The sequence below is a fragment of the Hypomesus nipponensis genome, chromosome 5 (assembly GCF_054491055.1).
Source record: "Hypomesus nipponensis isolate SF chromosome 5, ASM5449105v1, whole genome shotgun sequence".
NCBI lineage: Eukaryota > Metazoa > Chordata > Actinopteri > Osmeriformes > Osmeridae > Hypomesus > Hypomesus nipponensis.
In genome coordinates this window covers 15,187,501-15,200,000 of record NC_140365.1, presented here as the reverse complement: position 1 = coordinate 15,200,000, position 12,500 = coordinate 15,187,501, and the positions used below count along the sequence as shown (strand labels likewise).

Below are 12,500 nucleotides of genomic sequence, written 5' to 3'. Positions count from 1 at the left end.
TCACTTAGAAACTGACATCTTGCAATATGCACAAGTAGTCCTTCATGAAAGGGGCTGGAAGCTGTTTTCATTTTGACACGAGAGAGAGAGAGAGAGACCACCTTGCATTGTCAATTGCTAAATCTGTATATGGATAAGTAGCCTATGGTTGTCAACTTATTTCGTACGGCCATACCAGCCTGGCAACGCCCGATCACGTCTGATCTCGGAAGCTAAGCAGGGTCGGGCCTGGTTAGTACTTGGATGGGAGACCGCCTGGGAATACCAGGTGCTGTATGCTCTTTTGCTCATTCACTTAGAAACTGACATCTTGCAATATGCACAAGTAGTCCTTCATGAAAGGGGCTGGAAGCTGTTTTCATTTTGACACGAGAGAGAGAGAGAGAGAGAGAGAGAGACTACCTTGCATTGTCAATTGCTAAATCTGTATATGGATAAGTAGCCTATGGTTGTCAACTTATTTCGTACGGCCATACCAGCCTGGCAACGCCCGATCTCGTCTGATCTCGGAAGCTAAGCAGGGTCGGGCCAGGTTAGTACTTGGATGGGAGACCGCCTGGGAATACCAGGTGCTGTATGCTCTTTTGCTCATTCACTTAGAAACTGAAATCTTGCAATATGCACAAGTAGTCCTTCATGAAAGGGGCTGGAAGCTGTTTTCATTTTGACACGAGAGAGAGAGAGAGAGAGAGAGACCACCTTGCATTGTCAATTGCTAAATCTGTATATGGATAAGTAGCCTATGGTTGTCAACTTATTTCGTACGGCCATACCAGCCTGGCAACGCCCGATCTCGTCTGATCTCGGAAGCTAAGCAGGGTCGGGCCTGGTTAGTACTTGGATGGGAGACCGCCTGGGAATACCAGGTGCTGTATGCTCTTTTGCTCATTCACTTAGAAACTGACATCTTGCAATATGCACAAGTAGTCCTTCATGAAAGGGGCTGGAAGCTGTTTTCATTTTGACACGAGAGAGAGAGAGAGAGAGAGAGAGAGACCACCTTGCATTGTCAATTGCTAAATCTGTATATGGATAAGTAGCCTATGGTTGTCAACTTATTTCGTACGGCCATACCAGCCTGGCAACGCCCGATCTCGTCTGATCTCGGAAGCTAAGCAGGGTCGGGCCTGGTTAGTACTTGGATGGGAGACCGCCTGGGAATACCAGGTGCTGTATGCTCTTTTGCTCATTCACTTAGAAACTGAAATCTTGCAATATGCACAAGTAGTCCTTCATGAAAGGGGCTGGAAGCTGTTTTCATTTTGACACGAGAGAGAGAGAGAGAGAGAGAGAGAGAGAGAGAGACTACCTTGCATTGTCAATTGCTAAATCTGTATATGGATAAGTAGCCTATGGTTGTCAACTTATTTCGTACGGCCATACCAGCCTGGCAACGCCCGATCTCGTCTGATCTCGGAAGCTAAGCAGGGTCGGGCCTGGTTAGTACTTGGATGGGAGACCGCCTGGGAATACCAGGTGCTGTATGCTCTTTTGCTCATTCACTTAGAAACTGACATCTTGCAATATGCACAAGTAGTCCTTCATGAAAGGGGCTGGAAGCTGTTTTCATTTTGACACGAGAGAGAGAGAGAGAGAGAGAGAGAGACTACCTTGCATTGTCAATTGCTAAATCTGTATATGGATAAGTAGCCTATGGTTGTCAACTTATTTCGTACGGCCATACCAGCCTGGCAACACCCGATCTCGTCTGATCTCGGAAGCTAAGCAGGGTCGGGCCTGGTTAGTACTTGGATGGGAGACCGCCTGGGAATACCAGGTGCTGTATGCTCTTTTGCTCATTCACTTAGAAACTGACATCTTGCAATATGCACAAGTAGTCCTTCATGAAAGGGGCTGGAAGCTGTTTTCATTTTGACACGAGAGAGAGAGAGAGAGAGAGAGAGAGACTACCTTGCATTGTCAATTGCTAAATCTGTATATGGATAAGTAGCCTATGGTTGTCAACTTATTTCGTACGGCCATACCAGCCTGGCAACGCCCGATCTCGTCTGATCTCGGAAGCTAAGCAGGGTCGGGCCTGGTTAGTACTTGGATGGGAGACCGCCTGGGAATACCAGGTGCTGTATGCTCTTTTGCTCATTCACTTAGAAACTGAAATCTTGCAATATGCACAAGTAGTCCTTCATGAAAGGGGCTGGAAGCTGTTTTCATTTTGACACGAGAGAGAGAGAGAGAGACCACCTTGCATTGTCAATTGCTAAATCTGTATATGGATAAGTAGCCTATGGTTGTCAACTTATTTCGTACGGCCATACCAGCCTGGCAACGCCCGATCTCGTCTGATCTCGGAAGCTAAGCAGGGTCGGGCCTGGTTAGTACTTGGATGGGAGACCGCCTGGGAATACCAGGTGCTGTATGCTCTTTTGCTCATTCACTTAGAAACTGACATCTTGCAATATGCACAAGTAGTCCTTCATGAAAGGGGCTGGAAGCTGTTTTCATTTTGACACGAGAGAGAGAGAGAGAGAGAGAGAGAGACTACCTTGCATTGTCAATTGCTAAATCTGTATATGGATAAGTAGCCTATGGTTGTCAACTTATTTCGTACGGCCATACCAGCCTGGCAACGCCCGATCACGTCTGATCTCGGAAGCTAAGCAGGGTCGGGCCTGGTTAGTACTTGGATGGGAGACCGCCTGGGAATACCAGGTGCTGTATGCTCTTTTGCTCATTCACTTAGAAACTGACATCTTGCAATATGCACAAGTAGTCCTTCATGAAAGGGGCTGGAAGCTGTTTTCATTTTGACACGAGAGAGAGAGAGAGAGAGAGAGAGAGAGACCACCTTGCATTGTCAATTGCGAAATCTGTATATGGATAAGTAGCCTATGGTTGTCAACTTATTTCGTACGGCCATACCAGCCTGGCAACGCCCGATCTCGTCTGATCTCGGAAGCTAAGCAGGGTCGGGCCTGGTTAGTACTTGGATGGGAGACCGCCTGGGAATACCAGGTGCTGTATGCTCTTTTGCTCATTCACTTAGAAACTGACATCTTGCAATATGCACAAGTAGTCCTTCATGAAAGGGGCTGGAAGCTGTTTTCATTTTGACACGAGAGAGAGAGAGAGAGAGAGAGAGAGACCACCTTGCATTGTCAATTGCTAAATCTGTATATGGATAAGTAGCCTATGGTTGTCAACTTATTTCGTACGGCCATACCAGCCTGGCAACGCCCGATCACGTCTGATCTCGGAAGCTAAGCAGGGTCGGGCCTGGTTAGTACTTGGATGGGAGACCGCCTGGGAATACCAGGTGCTGTATGCTCTTTTGCTCATTCACTTAGAAACTGACATCTTGCAATATGCACAAGTAGTCCTTCATGAAAGGGGCTGGAAGCTGTTTTCATTTTGACACGAGAGAGAGAGAGAGAGACCACCTTGCATTGTCAATTGCTAAATCTGTATATGGATAAGTAGCCTATGGTTGTCAACTTATTTCGTACGGCCATACCAGCCTGGCAACGCCCGATCACGTCTGATCTCGGAAGCTAAGCAGGGTCGGGCCTGGTTAGTACTTGGATGGGAGACCGCCTGGGAATACCAGGTGCTGTATGCTCTTTTGCTCATTCACTTAGAAACTGACATCTTGCAATATCCACAAGTAGTCCTTCATGAAAGGGGCTGGAAGCTGTTTTCATTTTGACACGAGAGAGAGAGAGAGAGAGAGAGAGAGACTACCTTGCATTGTCAATTGCTAAATCTGTATATGGATAAGTAGCCTATGGTTGTCAACTTATTTCGTACGGCCATACCAGCCTGGCAACGCCCGATCTCGTCTGATCTCGGAAGCTAAGCAGGGTCGGGCCTGGTTAGTACTTGGATGGGAGACCGCCTGGGAATACCAGGTGCTGTATGCTCTTTTGCTCATTCACTTAGAAACTGAAATCTTGCAATATGCACAAGTAGTCCTTCATGAAAGGGGCTGGAAGCTGTTTTCATTTTGACACGAGAGAGAGAGAGAGAGAGAGAGACTACCTTGCATTGTCAATTGCTAAATCTGTATATGGATAAGTAGCCTATGGTTGTCAACTTATTTCGTACGGCCATACCAGCCTGGCAACGCCCGATCTCGTCTGATCTCGGAAGCTAAGCAGGGTCGGGCCAGGTTAGTACTTGGATGGGAGACCGCCTGGGAATACCAGGTGCTGTATGCTCTTTTGCTCATTCACTTAGAAACTGAAATCTTGCAATATGCACAAGTAGTCCTTCATGAAAGGGGCTGGAAGCTGTTTTCATTTTGACACGAGAGAGAGAGAGAGAGAGAGAGACCACCTTGCATTGTCAATTGCTAAATCTGTATATGGATAAGTAGCCTATGGTTGTCAACTTATTTCGTACGGCCATACCAGCCTGGCAACGCCCGATCTCGTCTGATCTCGGAAGCTAAGCAGGGTCGGGCCTGGTTAGTACTTGGATGGGAGACCGCCTGGGAATACCAGGTGCTGTATGCTCTTTTGCTCATTCACTTAGAAACTGACATCTTGCAATATGCACAAGTAGTCCTTCATGAAAGGGGCTGGAAGCTGTTTTCATTTTGACACGAGAGAGAGAGAGAGAGAGAGAGACCACCTTGCATTGTCAATTGCTAAATCTGTATATGGATAAGTAGCCTATGGTTGTCAACTTATTTCGTACGGCCATACCAGCCTGGCAACGCCCGATCTCGTCTGATCTCGGAAGCTAAGCAGGGTCGGGCCTGGTTAGTACTTGGATGGGAGACCGCCTGGGAATACCAGGTGCTGTATGCTCTTTTGCTCATTCACTTAGAAACTGAAATCTTGCAATATGCACAAGTAGTCCTTCATGAAAGGGGCTGGAAGCTGTTTTCATTTTGACACGAGAGAGAGAGAGAGAGAGAGAGAGAGAGACTACCTTGCATTGTCAATTGCTAAATCTGTATATGGATAAGTAGCCTATGGTTGTCAACTTATTTCGTACGGCCATACCAGCCTGGCAACGCCCGATCTCGTCTGATCTCGGAAGCTAAGCAGGGTCGGGCCTGGTTAGTACTTGGATGGGAGACCGCCTGGGAATACCAGGTGCTGTATGCTCTTTTGCTCATTCACTTAGAAACTGACATCTTGCAATATGCACAAGTAGTCCTTCATGAAAGGGGCTGGAAGCTGTTTTCATTTTGACACGAGAGAGAGAGAGAGAGAGAGAGAGAGACTACCTTGCATTGTCAATTGCTAAATCTGTATATGGATAAGTAGCCTATGGTTGTCAACTTATTTCGTACGGCCATACCAGCCTGGCAACACCCGATCTCGTCTGATCTCGGAAGCTAAGCAGGGTCGGGCCTGGTTAGTACTTGGATGGGAGACCGCCTGGGAATACCAGGTGCTGTATGCTCTTTTGCTCATTCACTTAGAAACTGACATCTTGCAATATGCACAAGTAGTCCTTCATGAAAGGGGCTGGAAGCTGTTTTCATTTTGACACGAGAGAGAGAGAGAGAGAGAGAGAGAGACTACCTTGCATTGTCAATTGCTAAATCTGTATATGGATAAGTAGCCTATGGTTGTCAACTTATTTCGTACGGCCATACCAGCCTGGCAACGCCCGATCTCGTCTGATCTCGGAAGCTAAGCAGGGTCGGGCCTGGTTAGTACTTGGATGGGAGTACGCCTGGGAATACCAGGTGCTGTATGCTCTTTTGCTCATTCACTTAGAAACTGAAATCTTGCAATATGCACAAGTAGTCCTTCATGAAAGGGGCTGGAAGCTGTTTTCATTTTGACACGAGAGAGAGAGAGAGAGACCACCTTGCATTGTCAATTGCTAAATCTGTATATGGATAAGTAGCCTATGGTTGTCAACTTATTTCGTACGGCCATACCAGCCTGGCAACGCCCGATCTCGTCTGATCTCGGAAGCTAAGCAGGGTCGGGCCTGGTTAGTACTTGGATGGGAGACCGCCTGGGAATACCAGGTGCTGTATGCTCTTTTGCTCATTCACTTAGAAACTGACATCTTGCAATATGCACAAGTAGTCCTTCATGAAAGGGGCTGGAAGCTGTTTTCATTTTGACACGAGAGAGAGAGAGAGAGAGAGAGAGAGACTACCTTGCTTTGTCAATTGCTAAATCTGTATATGGATAAGTAGCCTATGGTTGTCAACTTATTTCGTACGGCCATACCAGCCTGGCAACGCCCGATCACGTCTGATCTCGGAAGCTAAGCAGGGTCGGGCCTGGTTAGTACTTGGATGGGAGACCGCCTGGGAATACCAGGTGCTGTATGCTCTTTTGCTCATTCACTTAGAAACTGACATCTTGCAATATGCACAAGTAGTCCTTCATGAAAGGGGCTGGAAGCTGTTTTCATTTTGACACGAGAGAGAGAGAGAGAGAGAGAGAGAGACCACCTTGCATTGTCAATTGCTAAATCTGTATATGGATAAGTAGCCTATGGTTGTCAACTTATTTCGTACGGCCATACCAGCCTGGCAACGCCCGATCTCGTCTGATCTCGGAAGCTAAGCAGGGTCGGGCCTGGTTAGTACTTGGATGGGAGACCGCCTGGGAATACCAGGTGCTGTATGCTCTTTTGCTCATTCACTTAGAAACTGACATCTTGCAATATGCACAAGTAGTCCTTCATGAAAGGGGCTGGAAGCTGTTTTCATTTTGACACGAGAGAGAGAGAGAGAGAGAGAGAGAGACCACCTTGCATTGTCAATTGCTAAATCTGTATATGGATAAGTAGCCTATGGTTGTCAACTTATTTCGTACGGCCATACCAGCCTGGCAACGCCCGATCACGTCTGATCTCGGAAGCTAAGCAGGGTCGGGCCTGGTTAGTACTTGGATGGGAGACCGCCTGGGAATACCAGGTGCTGTATGCTCTTTTGCTCATTCACTTAGAAACTGACATCTTGCAATATGCACAAGTAGTCCTTCATGAAAGGGGCTGGAAGCTGTTTTCATTTTGACACGAGAGAGAGAGAGAGAGACCACCTTGCATTGTCAATTGCTAAATCTGTATATGGATAAGTAGCCTATGGTTGTCAACTTATTTCGTACGGCCATACCAGCCTGGCAACGCCCGATCACGTCTGATCTCGGAAGCTAAGCAGGGTCGGGCCTGGTTAGTACTTGGATGGGAGACCGCCTGGGAATACCAGGTGCTGTATGCTCTTTTGCTCATTCACTTAGAAACTGACATCTTGCAATATGCACAAGTAGTCCTTCATGAAAGGGGCTGGAAGCTGTTTTCATTTTGACACGAGAGAGAGAGAGAGAGAGAGAGAGAGAGACTACCTTGCATTGTCAATTGCTAAATCTGTATATGGATAAGTAGCCTATGGTTGTCAACTTATTTCGTACGGCCATACCAGCCTGGCAACGCCCGATCTCGTCTGATCTCGGAAGCTAAGCAGGGTCGGGCCTGGTTAGTACTTGGATGGGAGACCGCCTGGGAATACCAGGTGCTGTATGCTCTTTTGCTCATTCACTTAGAAACTGAAATCTTGCAATATGCACAAGTAGTCCTTCATGAAAGGGGCTGGAAGCTGTTTTCATTTTGACACGAGAGAGAGAGAGAGAGAGAGAGAGAGACTACCTTGCATTGTCAATTGCTAAATCTGTATATGGATAAGTAGCCTATGGTTGTCAACTTATTTCGTACGGCCATACCAGCCTGGCAACGCCCGATCTCGTCTGATCTCGGAAGCTAAGCAGGGTCGGGCCAGGTTAGTACTTGGATGGGAGACCGCCTGGGAATACCAGGTGCTGTATGCTCTTTTGCTCATTCACTTAGAAACTGAAATCTTGCAATATGCACAAGTAGTCCTTCATGAAAGGGGCTGGAAGCTGTTTTCATTTTGACACGAGAGAGAGAGAGAGAGAGAGAGACCACCTTGCATTGTCAATTGCTAAATCTGTATATGGATAAGTAGCCTATGGTTGTCAACTTATTTCGTACGGCCATACCAGCCTGGCAACGCCCGATCTCGTCTGATCTCGGAAGCTAAGCAGGGTCGGGCCTGGTTAGTACTTGGATGGGAGACCGCCTGGGAATACCAGGTGCTGTATGCTCTTTTGCTCATTCACTTAGAAACTGAAATCTTGCAATATGCACAAGTAGTCCTTCATGAAAGGGGCTGGAAGCTGTTTTCATTTTGACACGAGAGAGAGAGAGAGAGACCACCTTGCATTGTCAATTGCTAAATCTGTATATGGATAAGTAGCCTATGGTTGTCAACTTATTTCGTACGGCCATACCAGCCTGGCAACGCCCGATCTCGTCTGATCTCGGAAGCTAAGCAGGGTCGGGCCTGGTTAGTACTTGGATGGGAGACCGCCTGGGAATACCAGGTGCTGTATGCTCTTTTGCTCATTCACTTAGAAACTGACATCTTGCAATATGCACAAGTAGTCCTTCATGAAAGGGGCTGGAAGCTGTTTTCATTTTGACACGAGAGAGAGAGAGAGAGAGAGAGAGAGAGAGACTACCTTGCATTGTCAATTGCTAAATCTGTATATGGATAAGTAGCCTATGGTTGTCAACTTATTTCGTACGGCCATACCAGCCTGGCAACGCCCGATCACGTCTGATCTCGGAAGCTAAGCAGGGTCGGGCCTGGTTAGTACTTGGATGGGAGACCGCCTGGGAATACCAGGTGCTGTATGCTCTTTTGCTCATTCACTTAGAAACTGACATCTTGCAATATGCACAAGTAGTCCTTCATGAAAGGGGCTGGAAGCTGTTTTCATTTTGACACGAGAGAGAGAGAGAGAGAGAGAGAGAGAGACCACCTTGCATTGTCAATTGCCAAATCTGTATATGGATAAGTAGCCTATGGTTTTCAACTTATTCCGTACGGCCATACCAGCCTGGCAACGCCCGATCTCGTCTGATCTCGGAAGCTAAGCAGGGTCGGGCCTGGTTAGTACTTGGATGGGAGACCGCCTGAAAATACCAGGTGCTGTATGCTCTTTTGCTCATTCACTTAGAAACTGAAATCTTGCAATATGCACAAGTAGTCCTTCATGAAAGGGGCTGGAAGCTGTTTTCATTTTGACACGAGAGAGAGAGAGAGAGAGACCACCTTGCATTGTCAATTGCTAAATCTGTATATGGATAAGTAGCCTATGGTTGTCAACTTATTTCGTACGGCCATACCAGCTTGGCAACGCCCGATCTCGTCTGATCTCGGAAGCTAAGCAGGGTCGGGCCTGGTTAGTACTTGGATGGGAGACCGCCTGGGAATCCCAGGTGCTGTATGCTCTTTTGCTCATTCACTTAGAAACTGACATCTTGCAATATGCACAAGTAGTCCTTCATGAAAGGGGCTGGAAGCTGTTTTCATTTTGACACGAGAGATAGAGAGAGAGAGACTACCTTGCATTGTCAATTGCTAAATCTGTATATGGATAAGTAGCCTATGGTTGTCAACTTATTTCGTACGGCCATACCAGCCTGGCAACGCCCGATCTCGTCTGATCTCGGAAGCTAAGCAGGGTCGGGCCTGGTTAGTACTTGGATGGGAGACCGCCTGGGAATACCAGGTGCTGTATGCTCTTTTGCTCATTCACTTAGAAACTGACATCTTGCAATATGCACAAGTAGTCCTTCATGAAAGGGGCTGGAAGCTGTTTTCATTTTGACACGAGAGATAGAGAGAGAGAGACTACCTTGCATTGTCAATTGCTAAATCTGTATATGGATAAGTAGCCTATGGTTGTCAACTTATTTCGTAAGGCCATACCAGCCTGGCAACGCCCGATCTCGTCTGATCTCGGAAGCTAAGCAGGGTCGGGCCTGGTTAGTACTTGGATGGGAGACCGCCTGGGAATACCAGGTGCTGTATGCTCTTTTGCTCATTCACTTAGAAACTGACATCTTGCAATATGCACAAGTAGTCCTTCATGAAAGGGGCTGGAAACTGTTTTCATTTTGACACGAGAGAGAGAGAGAGAGAGAGAGAGAGACCACCTTGCATTGTCAATTGCTAAATCTGTATATGGATAAGTAGCCTATGGTTGTCAACTTATTTCGTACGGCCATACCAGCCTGGCAACGCCCGATCTCGTCTGATCTCGGAAGCTAAGCAGGGTCGGGCCTGGTTAGTACTTGGATGGGAGACCGCCTGGGAATACCAGGTGCTGTATGCTCTTTTGCTCATTCACTTAGAAACTGAAATCTTGCAATATGCACAAGTAGTCCTTCATGAAAGGGGCTGGAAGCTGTTTTCATTTTGACACGAGAGAGAGAGAGAGAGAGACCACCTTGCATTGTCAATTGCTAAATCTGTATATGGATAAGTAGCCTATGGTTGTCAACTTATTTCGTACGGCCATACCAGCCTGGCAATGCCCGATCTCGTCTGATCTCGGAAGCTAAGCAGGGTCGGGCCTGGTTAGTACTTGGATGGGAGACCGCCTGGGAATACCAGGTGCTGTATGCTCATTCACTTAGAAACTGAAATCTTGCAATATGCACAAGTAGTCCTTCATGAAAGGGGCTGGAAGCTGTTTTCATTTTGACACGAGAGGGAGAGAGAGAGACCACCTTGCATTGTCAATTGCTAAATCTGTATATGGATAAGTAGCCTATGGTTGTCAACTTATTTCGTACGGCCATACCAGCCTGGCAACGCCCGATCTCGTCTGATCTCGGAAGCTAAGCAGGGTTGGGCCTGGTTAGTACTTGGATGGGAGACCGCCTGGGAATACCAGGTGCTGTATGCTCTTTTGCTCATTCACTTAGAAACTGAAATCTTGCAATATGCACAAGTAGTCCTTCATGAAAGGGGCTGGAAGCTGTTTTCATTTTGACACGAGAGAGAGAGAGAGAGAGAGAGAGAGAGAGAGAGACTACCTTGCATTGTCAATTGCTAAATCTGTATATGGATAAGTAGCCTATGGTTGTCAACTTATTTTGTACGGCCATACCAGCCTGGCAACGCCCGATCTCGTCTGATCTCGGAAGCTAAGCAGGGTCGGGCCTGGTTAGTACTTGGATGGGAGACCGCCTGGGAATACCAGGTGCTGTATGCTCTTTTGCTCATTCACTTAGAAACTGACATCTTGCAATATGCACAAGTAGTCCTTCATGAAAGGGGCTGGAAGCTGTTTTCATTTTGACACGAGAGAGAGAGAGAGAGAGAGACTACCTTGCATTGTCAATTGCTAAATCTGTATATGGATAAGTAGCCTATGGTTGTCAACTTATTTCGTACGGCCATACCAGCCTGGCAACGCCCGATCTCGTCTGATCTCGGAAGCTAAGCAGGGTCGGGCCTGGTTAGTACTTGGATGGGAGACCGCCTGGGAATACCAGGTGCTGTATGCTCTTTTGCTCATTCACTTAGAAACTGAAATCTTGCAATATGCACAAGTAGTCCTTCATGAAAGGGGCTGGAAGCTGTTTTCATTTTGACACGAGAGAGAGAGAGAGAGAGACCACCTTGCATTGTCAATTGCTAAATCTGTATATGGATAAGTAGCCTATGGTTGTCAACTTATTTCGTACGGCCATACCAGCCTGGCAACGCCCGATCTCGTCTGATCTCGGAAGCTAAGCAGGGTCGGGCCTGGTTAGTACTTGGATGGGAGACCGCCTGGGAATACCAGGTGCTGTATGCTCTTTTGCTCATTCACTTAGAAACTGACATCTTGCAATATGCACAAGTAGTCCTTCATGAAAGGGGCTGGAAGCTGTTTTCATTTTGACACGAGAGAGAGAGAGAGAGACTACCTTGCATTTTCAATTGCTAAATCTGTATATAGATAAGTAGCCTATGGTTGTCAACTTATTTCGTACGGCCATACCAGCCTGGCAACGCCCGATCTCGTCTGATCTCGGAAGCTAAGCAGGGTCGGGCCTGGTTAGTACTTGGATGGGAGACCGCCTGGGAATACCAGGTGCTGTATGCTCTTTTGCTCATTCACTTAGAAACTGACATCTTGCAATATGCACAAGTAGTCCTTCATGAAAGGGGCTGGAAGCTGTTTTCATTTTGACACGAGAGAGAGAGAGAGAGAGAGACCACCTTGCATTGTCAATTGCTAAATCTGTATATGGATAAGTAGCCTATGGTTGTCAACTTATTTCGTACGGCCATACCAGCCTGGCAACGCCCGATCACGTCTGATCTCGGAAGCTAAGCAGGGTCGGGCCTGGTTAGTACTTGGATGGGAGACCGCCTGGGAATACCAGGTGCTGTATGCTCTTTTGCTCATTCACTTAGAAACTGACATCTTGCAATATGCACAAGTAGTCCTTCATGAAAGGGGCTGGAAGCTGTTTTCATTTTGACACGAGAGAGAGAGAGAGAGACCACCTTGCATTGTCAATTGCTAAATCTGTATATGGATAAGTAGCCTATGGTTGTCAACTTATTTCGTACGGCCATACCAGCCTGGCAACGCCCGATCACGTCTGATCTCGGAAGCTAAGCAGGGTCGGGCCTGGTTAGTACTTGGATGGGAGACCGCCTGGGAATACCAGGTGCTGTATGCTCTTTTGCTCAT

General features: G+C 47.1%; 39 non-coding genes and 3 pseudogenes across 39 annotated transcripts; all 42 read left to right on the top strand.

Annotated features, from left to right (window-relative positions):
- The first annotated feature begins 161 nt into the window (after nucleotides 1-161).
- LOC146289574 (5S ribosomal RNA) lies at nucleotides 162-280 on the top strand. Its single transcript, XR_014756781.1, has one exon. It is a non-coding gene; the product is annotated as a 5S ribosomal RNA (ribosomal RNA).
- Nucleotides 281-462: 182 nt separating this feature from the next.
- On the top strand, nucleotides 463-581 carry LOC146289573 (5S ribosomal RNA). Its single transcript, XR_014757101.1, has one exon. It is a non-coding gene; the product is annotated as a 5S ribosomal RNA (ribosomal RNA).
- Nucleotides 582-759: 178 nt separating this feature from the next.
- LOC146289572 (5S ribosomal RNA) lies at nucleotides 760-878 on the top strand. Its single transcript, XR_014755272.1, has one exon. It is a non-coding gene; the product is annotated as a 5S ribosomal RNA (ribosomal RNA).
- Nucleotides 879-1,060: 182 nt separating this feature from the next.
- On the top strand, nucleotides 1,061-1,179 carry LOC146289571 (5S ribosomal RNA). Its single transcript, XR_014755271.1, has one exon. It is a non-coding gene; the product is annotated as a 5S ribosomal RNA (ribosomal RNA).
- A 190-nt stretch (nucleotides 1,180-1,369) lies between these two features.
- LOC146289570 (5S ribosomal RNA) lies at nucleotides 1,370-1,488 on the top strand. Its single transcript, XR_014755270.1, has one exon. It is a non-coding gene; the product is annotated as a 5S ribosomal RNA (ribosomal RNA).
- Nucleotides 1,489-1,670: 182 nt separating this feature from the next.
- Nucleotides 1,671-1,789, top strand: LOC146289569 (5S ribosomal RNA). Its single transcript, XR_014755687.1, has one exon. It is a non-coding gene; the product is annotated as a 5S ribosomal RNA (ribosomal RNA).
- Nucleotides 1,790-1,971: 182 nt separating this feature from the next.
- On the top strand, nucleotides 1,972-2,090 carry LOC146289568 (5S ribosomal RNA). The gene has a single exon (XR_014755269.1). It is a non-coding gene; the product is annotated as a 5S ribosomal RNA (ribosomal RNA).
- A 172-nt stretch (nucleotides 2,091-2,262) lies between these two features.
- Nucleotides 2,263-2,381, top strand: LOC146289567 (5S ribosomal RNA). Its single transcript, XR_014755267.1, has one exon. It is a non-coding gene; the product is annotated as a 5S ribosomal RNA (ribosomal RNA).
- A 182-nt stretch (nucleotides 2,382-2,563) lies between these two features.
- On the top strand, nucleotides 2,564-2,682 carry LOC146289566 (5S ribosomal RNA). Its single transcript, XR_014756780.1, has one exon. It is a non-coding gene; the product is annotated as a 5S ribosomal RNA (ribosomal RNA).
- A 184-nt stretch (nucleotides 2,683-2,866) lies between these two features.
- LOC146289565 (5S ribosomal RNA) lies at nucleotides 2,867-2,985 on the top strand. Its single transcript, XR_014755266.1, has one exon. It is a non-coding gene; the product is annotated as a 5S ribosomal RNA (ribosomal RNA).
- A 182-nt stretch (nucleotides 2,986-3,167) lies between these two features.
- On the top strand, nucleotides 3,168-3,286 carry LOC146289564 (5S ribosomal RNA). The gene has a single exon (XR_014756779.1). It is a non-coding gene; the product is annotated as a 5S ribosomal RNA (ribosomal RNA).
- A 172-nt stretch (nucleotides 3,287-3,458) lies between these two features.
- Nucleotides 3,459-3,577, top strand: LOC146289563 (5S ribosomal RNA). The gene has a single exon (XR_014756777.1). It is a non-coding gene; the product is annotated as a 5S ribosomal RNA (ribosomal RNA).
- A 182-nt stretch (nucleotides 3,578-3,759) lies between these two features.
- On the top strand, nucleotides 3,760-3,878 carry LOC146289562 (5S ribosomal RNA). The gene has a single exon (XR_014755265.1). It is a non-coding gene; the product is annotated as a 5S ribosomal RNA (ribosomal RNA).
- Nucleotides 3,879-4,056: 178 nt separating this feature from the next.
- LOC146289561 (5S ribosomal RNA) lies at nucleotides 4,057-4,175 on the top strand. Its single transcript, XR_014757090.1, has one exon. It is a non-coding gene; the product is annotated as a 5S ribosomal RNA (ribosomal RNA).
- A 178-nt stretch (nucleotides 4,176-4,353) lies between these two features.
- Nucleotides 4,354-4,472, top strand: LOC146289560 (5S ribosomal RNA). Its single transcript, XR_014755264.1, has one exon. It is a non-coding gene; the product is annotated as a 5S ribosomal RNA (ribosomal RNA).
- A 178-nt stretch (nucleotides 4,473-4,650) lies between these two features.
- LOC146289559 (5S ribosomal RNA) lies at nucleotides 4,651-4,769 on the top strand. Its single transcript, XR_014755263.1, has one exon. It is a non-coding gene; the product is annotated as a 5S ribosomal RNA (ribosomal RNA).
- A 184-nt stretch (nucleotides 4,770-4,953) lies between these two features.
- LOC146289558 (5S ribosomal RNA) lies at nucleotides 4,954-5,072 on the top strand. The gene has a single exon (XR_014755262.1). It is a non-coding gene; the product is annotated as a 5S ribosomal RNA (ribosomal RNA).
- A 182-nt stretch (nucleotides 5,073-5,254) lies between these two features.
- Nucleotides 5,255-5,373, top strand: LOC146289557 (5S ribosomal RNA). The gene has a single exon (XR_014755676.1). It is a non-coding gene; the product is annotated as a 5S ribosomal RNA (ribosomal RNA).
- Nucleotides 5,374-5,555: 182 nt separating this feature from the next.
- Nucleotides 5,556-5,674, top strand: LOC146289556 (5S ribosomal RNA; annotated as a pseudogene).
- Nucleotides 5,675-5,846: 172 nt separating this feature from the next.
- On the top strand, nucleotides 5,847-5,965 carry LOC146289555 (5S ribosomal RNA). Its single transcript, XR_014755261.1, has one exon. It is a non-coding gene; the product is annotated as a 5S ribosomal RNA (ribosomal RNA).
- Nucleotides 5,966-6,147: 182 nt separating this feature from the next.
- On the top strand, nucleotides 6,148-6,266 carry LOC146289554 (5S ribosomal RNA). The gene has a single exon (XR_014756776.1). It is a non-coding gene; the product is annotated as a 5S ribosomal RNA (ribosomal RNA).
- A 182-nt stretch (nucleotides 6,267-6,448) lies between these two features.
- Nucleotides 6,449-6,567, top strand: LOC146289553 (5S ribosomal RNA). The gene has a single exon (XR_014755260.1). It is a non-coding gene; the product is annotated as a 5S ribosomal RNA (ribosomal RNA).
- Nucleotides 6,568-6,749: 182 nt separating this feature from the next.
- LOC146289552 (5S ribosomal RNA) lies at nucleotides 6,750-6,868 on the top strand. The gene has a single exon (XR_014756775.1). It is a non-coding gene; the product is annotated as a 5S ribosomal RNA (ribosomal RNA).
- Nucleotides 6,869-7,040: 172 nt separating this feature from the next.
- On the top strand, nucleotides 7,041-7,159 carry LOC146289551 (5S ribosomal RNA). Its single transcript, XR_014756774.1, has one exon. It is a non-coding gene; the product is annotated as a 5S ribosomal RNA (ribosomal RNA).
- Nucleotides 7,160-7,343: 184 nt separating this feature from the next.
- LOC146289550 (5S ribosomal RNA) lies at nucleotides 7,344-7,462 on the top strand. The gene has a single exon (XR_014755259.1). It is a non-coding gene; the product is annotated as a 5S ribosomal RNA (ribosomal RNA).
- Nucleotides 7,463-7,644: 182 nt separating this feature from the next.
- On the top strand, nucleotides 7,645-7,763 carry LOC146289549 (5S ribosomal RNA). Its single transcript, XR_014757079.1, has one exon. It is a non-coding gene; the product is annotated as a 5S ribosomal RNA (ribosomal RNA).
- Nucleotides 7,764-7,941: 178 nt separating this feature from the next.
- On the top strand, nucleotides 7,942-8,060 carry LOC146289548 (5S ribosomal RNA). Its single transcript, XR_014755258.1, has one exon. It is a non-coding gene; the product is annotated as a 5S ribosomal RNA (ribosomal RNA).
- Nucleotides 8,061-8,232: 172 nt separating this feature from the next.
- On the top strand, nucleotides 8,233-8,351 carry LOC146289547 (5S ribosomal RNA). The gene has a single exon (XR_014755256.1). It is a non-coding gene; the product is annotated as a 5S ribosomal RNA (ribosomal RNA).
- A 186-nt stretch (nucleotides 8,352-8,537) lies between these two features.
- On the top strand, nucleotides 8,538-8,656 carry LOC146289546 (5S ribosomal RNA). The gene has a single exon (XR_014756773.1). It is a non-coding gene; the product is annotated as a 5S ribosomal RNA (ribosomal RNA).
- A 184-nt stretch (nucleotides 8,657-8,840) lies between these two features.
- On the top strand, nucleotides 8,841-8,959 carry LOC146289545 (5S ribosomal RNA; annotated as a pseudogene).
- Nucleotides 8,960-9,133: 174 nt separating this feature from the next.
- Nucleotides 9,134-9,252, top strand: LOC146289544 (5S ribosomal RNA). The gene has a single exon (XR_014757488.1). It is a non-coding gene; the product is annotated as a 5S ribosomal RNA (ribosomal RNA).
- Nucleotides 9,253-9,426: 174 nt separating this feature from the next.
- LOC146289543 (5S ribosomal RNA) lies at nucleotides 9,427-9,545 on the top strand. The gene has a single exon (XR_014755255.1). It is a non-coding gene; the product is annotated as a 5S ribosomal RNA (ribosomal RNA).
- A 174-nt stretch (nucleotides 9,546-9,719) lies between these two features.
- LOC146289542 (5S ribosomal RNA) lies at nucleotides 9,720-9,838 on the top strand (annotated as a pseudogene).
- A 182-nt stretch (nucleotides 9,839-10,020) lies between these two features.
- Nucleotides 10,021-10,139, top strand: LOC146289541 (5S ribosomal RNA). Its single transcript, XR_014755254.1, has one exon. It is a non-coding gene; the product is annotated as a 5S ribosomal RNA (ribosomal RNA).
- Nucleotides 10,140-10,313: 174 nt separating this feature from the next.
- On the top strand, nucleotides 10,314-10,432 carry LOC146289540 (5S ribosomal RNA). Its single transcript, XR_014757305.1, has one exon. It is a non-coding gene; the product is annotated as a 5S ribosomal RNA (ribosomal RNA).
- Nucleotides 10,433-10,596: 164 nt separating this feature from the next.
- LOC146289539 (5S ribosomal RNA) lies at nucleotides 10,597-10,715 on the top strand. Its single transcript, XR_014756644.1, has one exon. It is a non-coding gene; the product is annotated as a 5S ribosomal RNA (ribosomal RNA).
- A 190-nt stretch (nucleotides 10,716-10,905) lies between these two features.
- Nucleotides 10,906-11,024, top strand: LOC146289538 (5S ribosomal RNA). The gene has a single exon (XR_014757105.1). It is a non-coding gene; the product is annotated as a 5S ribosomal RNA (ribosomal RNA).
- A 176-nt stretch (nucleotides 11,025-11,200) lies between these two features.
- On the top strand, nucleotides 11,201-11,319 carry LOC146289537 (5S ribosomal RNA). The gene has a single exon (XR_014755253.1). It is a non-coding gene; the product is annotated as a 5S ribosomal RNA (ribosomal RNA).
- A 174-nt stretch (nucleotides 11,320-11,493) lies between these two features.
- On the top strand, nucleotides 11,494-11,612 carry LOC146289536 (5S ribosomal RNA). The gene has a single exon (XR_014755252.1). It is a non-coding gene; the product is annotated as a 5S ribosomal RNA (ribosomal RNA).
- A 172-nt stretch (nucleotides 11,613-11,784) lies between these two features.
- On the top strand, nucleotides 11,785-11,903 carry LOC146289535 (5S ribosomal RNA). Its single transcript, XR_014758361.1, has one exon. It is a non-coding gene; the product is annotated as a 5S ribosomal RNA (ribosomal RNA).
- A 176-nt stretch (nucleotides 11,904-12,079) lies between these two features.
- Nucleotides 12,080-12,198, top strand: LOC146289534 (5S ribosomal RNA). Its single transcript, XR_014756771.1, has one exon. It is a non-coding gene; the product is annotated as a 5S ribosomal RNA (ribosomal RNA).
- A 172-nt stretch (nucleotides 12,199-12,370) lies between these two features.
- On the top strand, nucleotides 12,371-12,489 carry LOC146289533 (5S ribosomal RNA). The gene has a single exon (XR_014756770.1). It is a non-coding gene; the product is annotated as a 5S ribosomal RNA (ribosomal RNA).
- The last annotated feature ends 11 nt before the right edge of the window (nucleotides 12,490-12,500 follow it).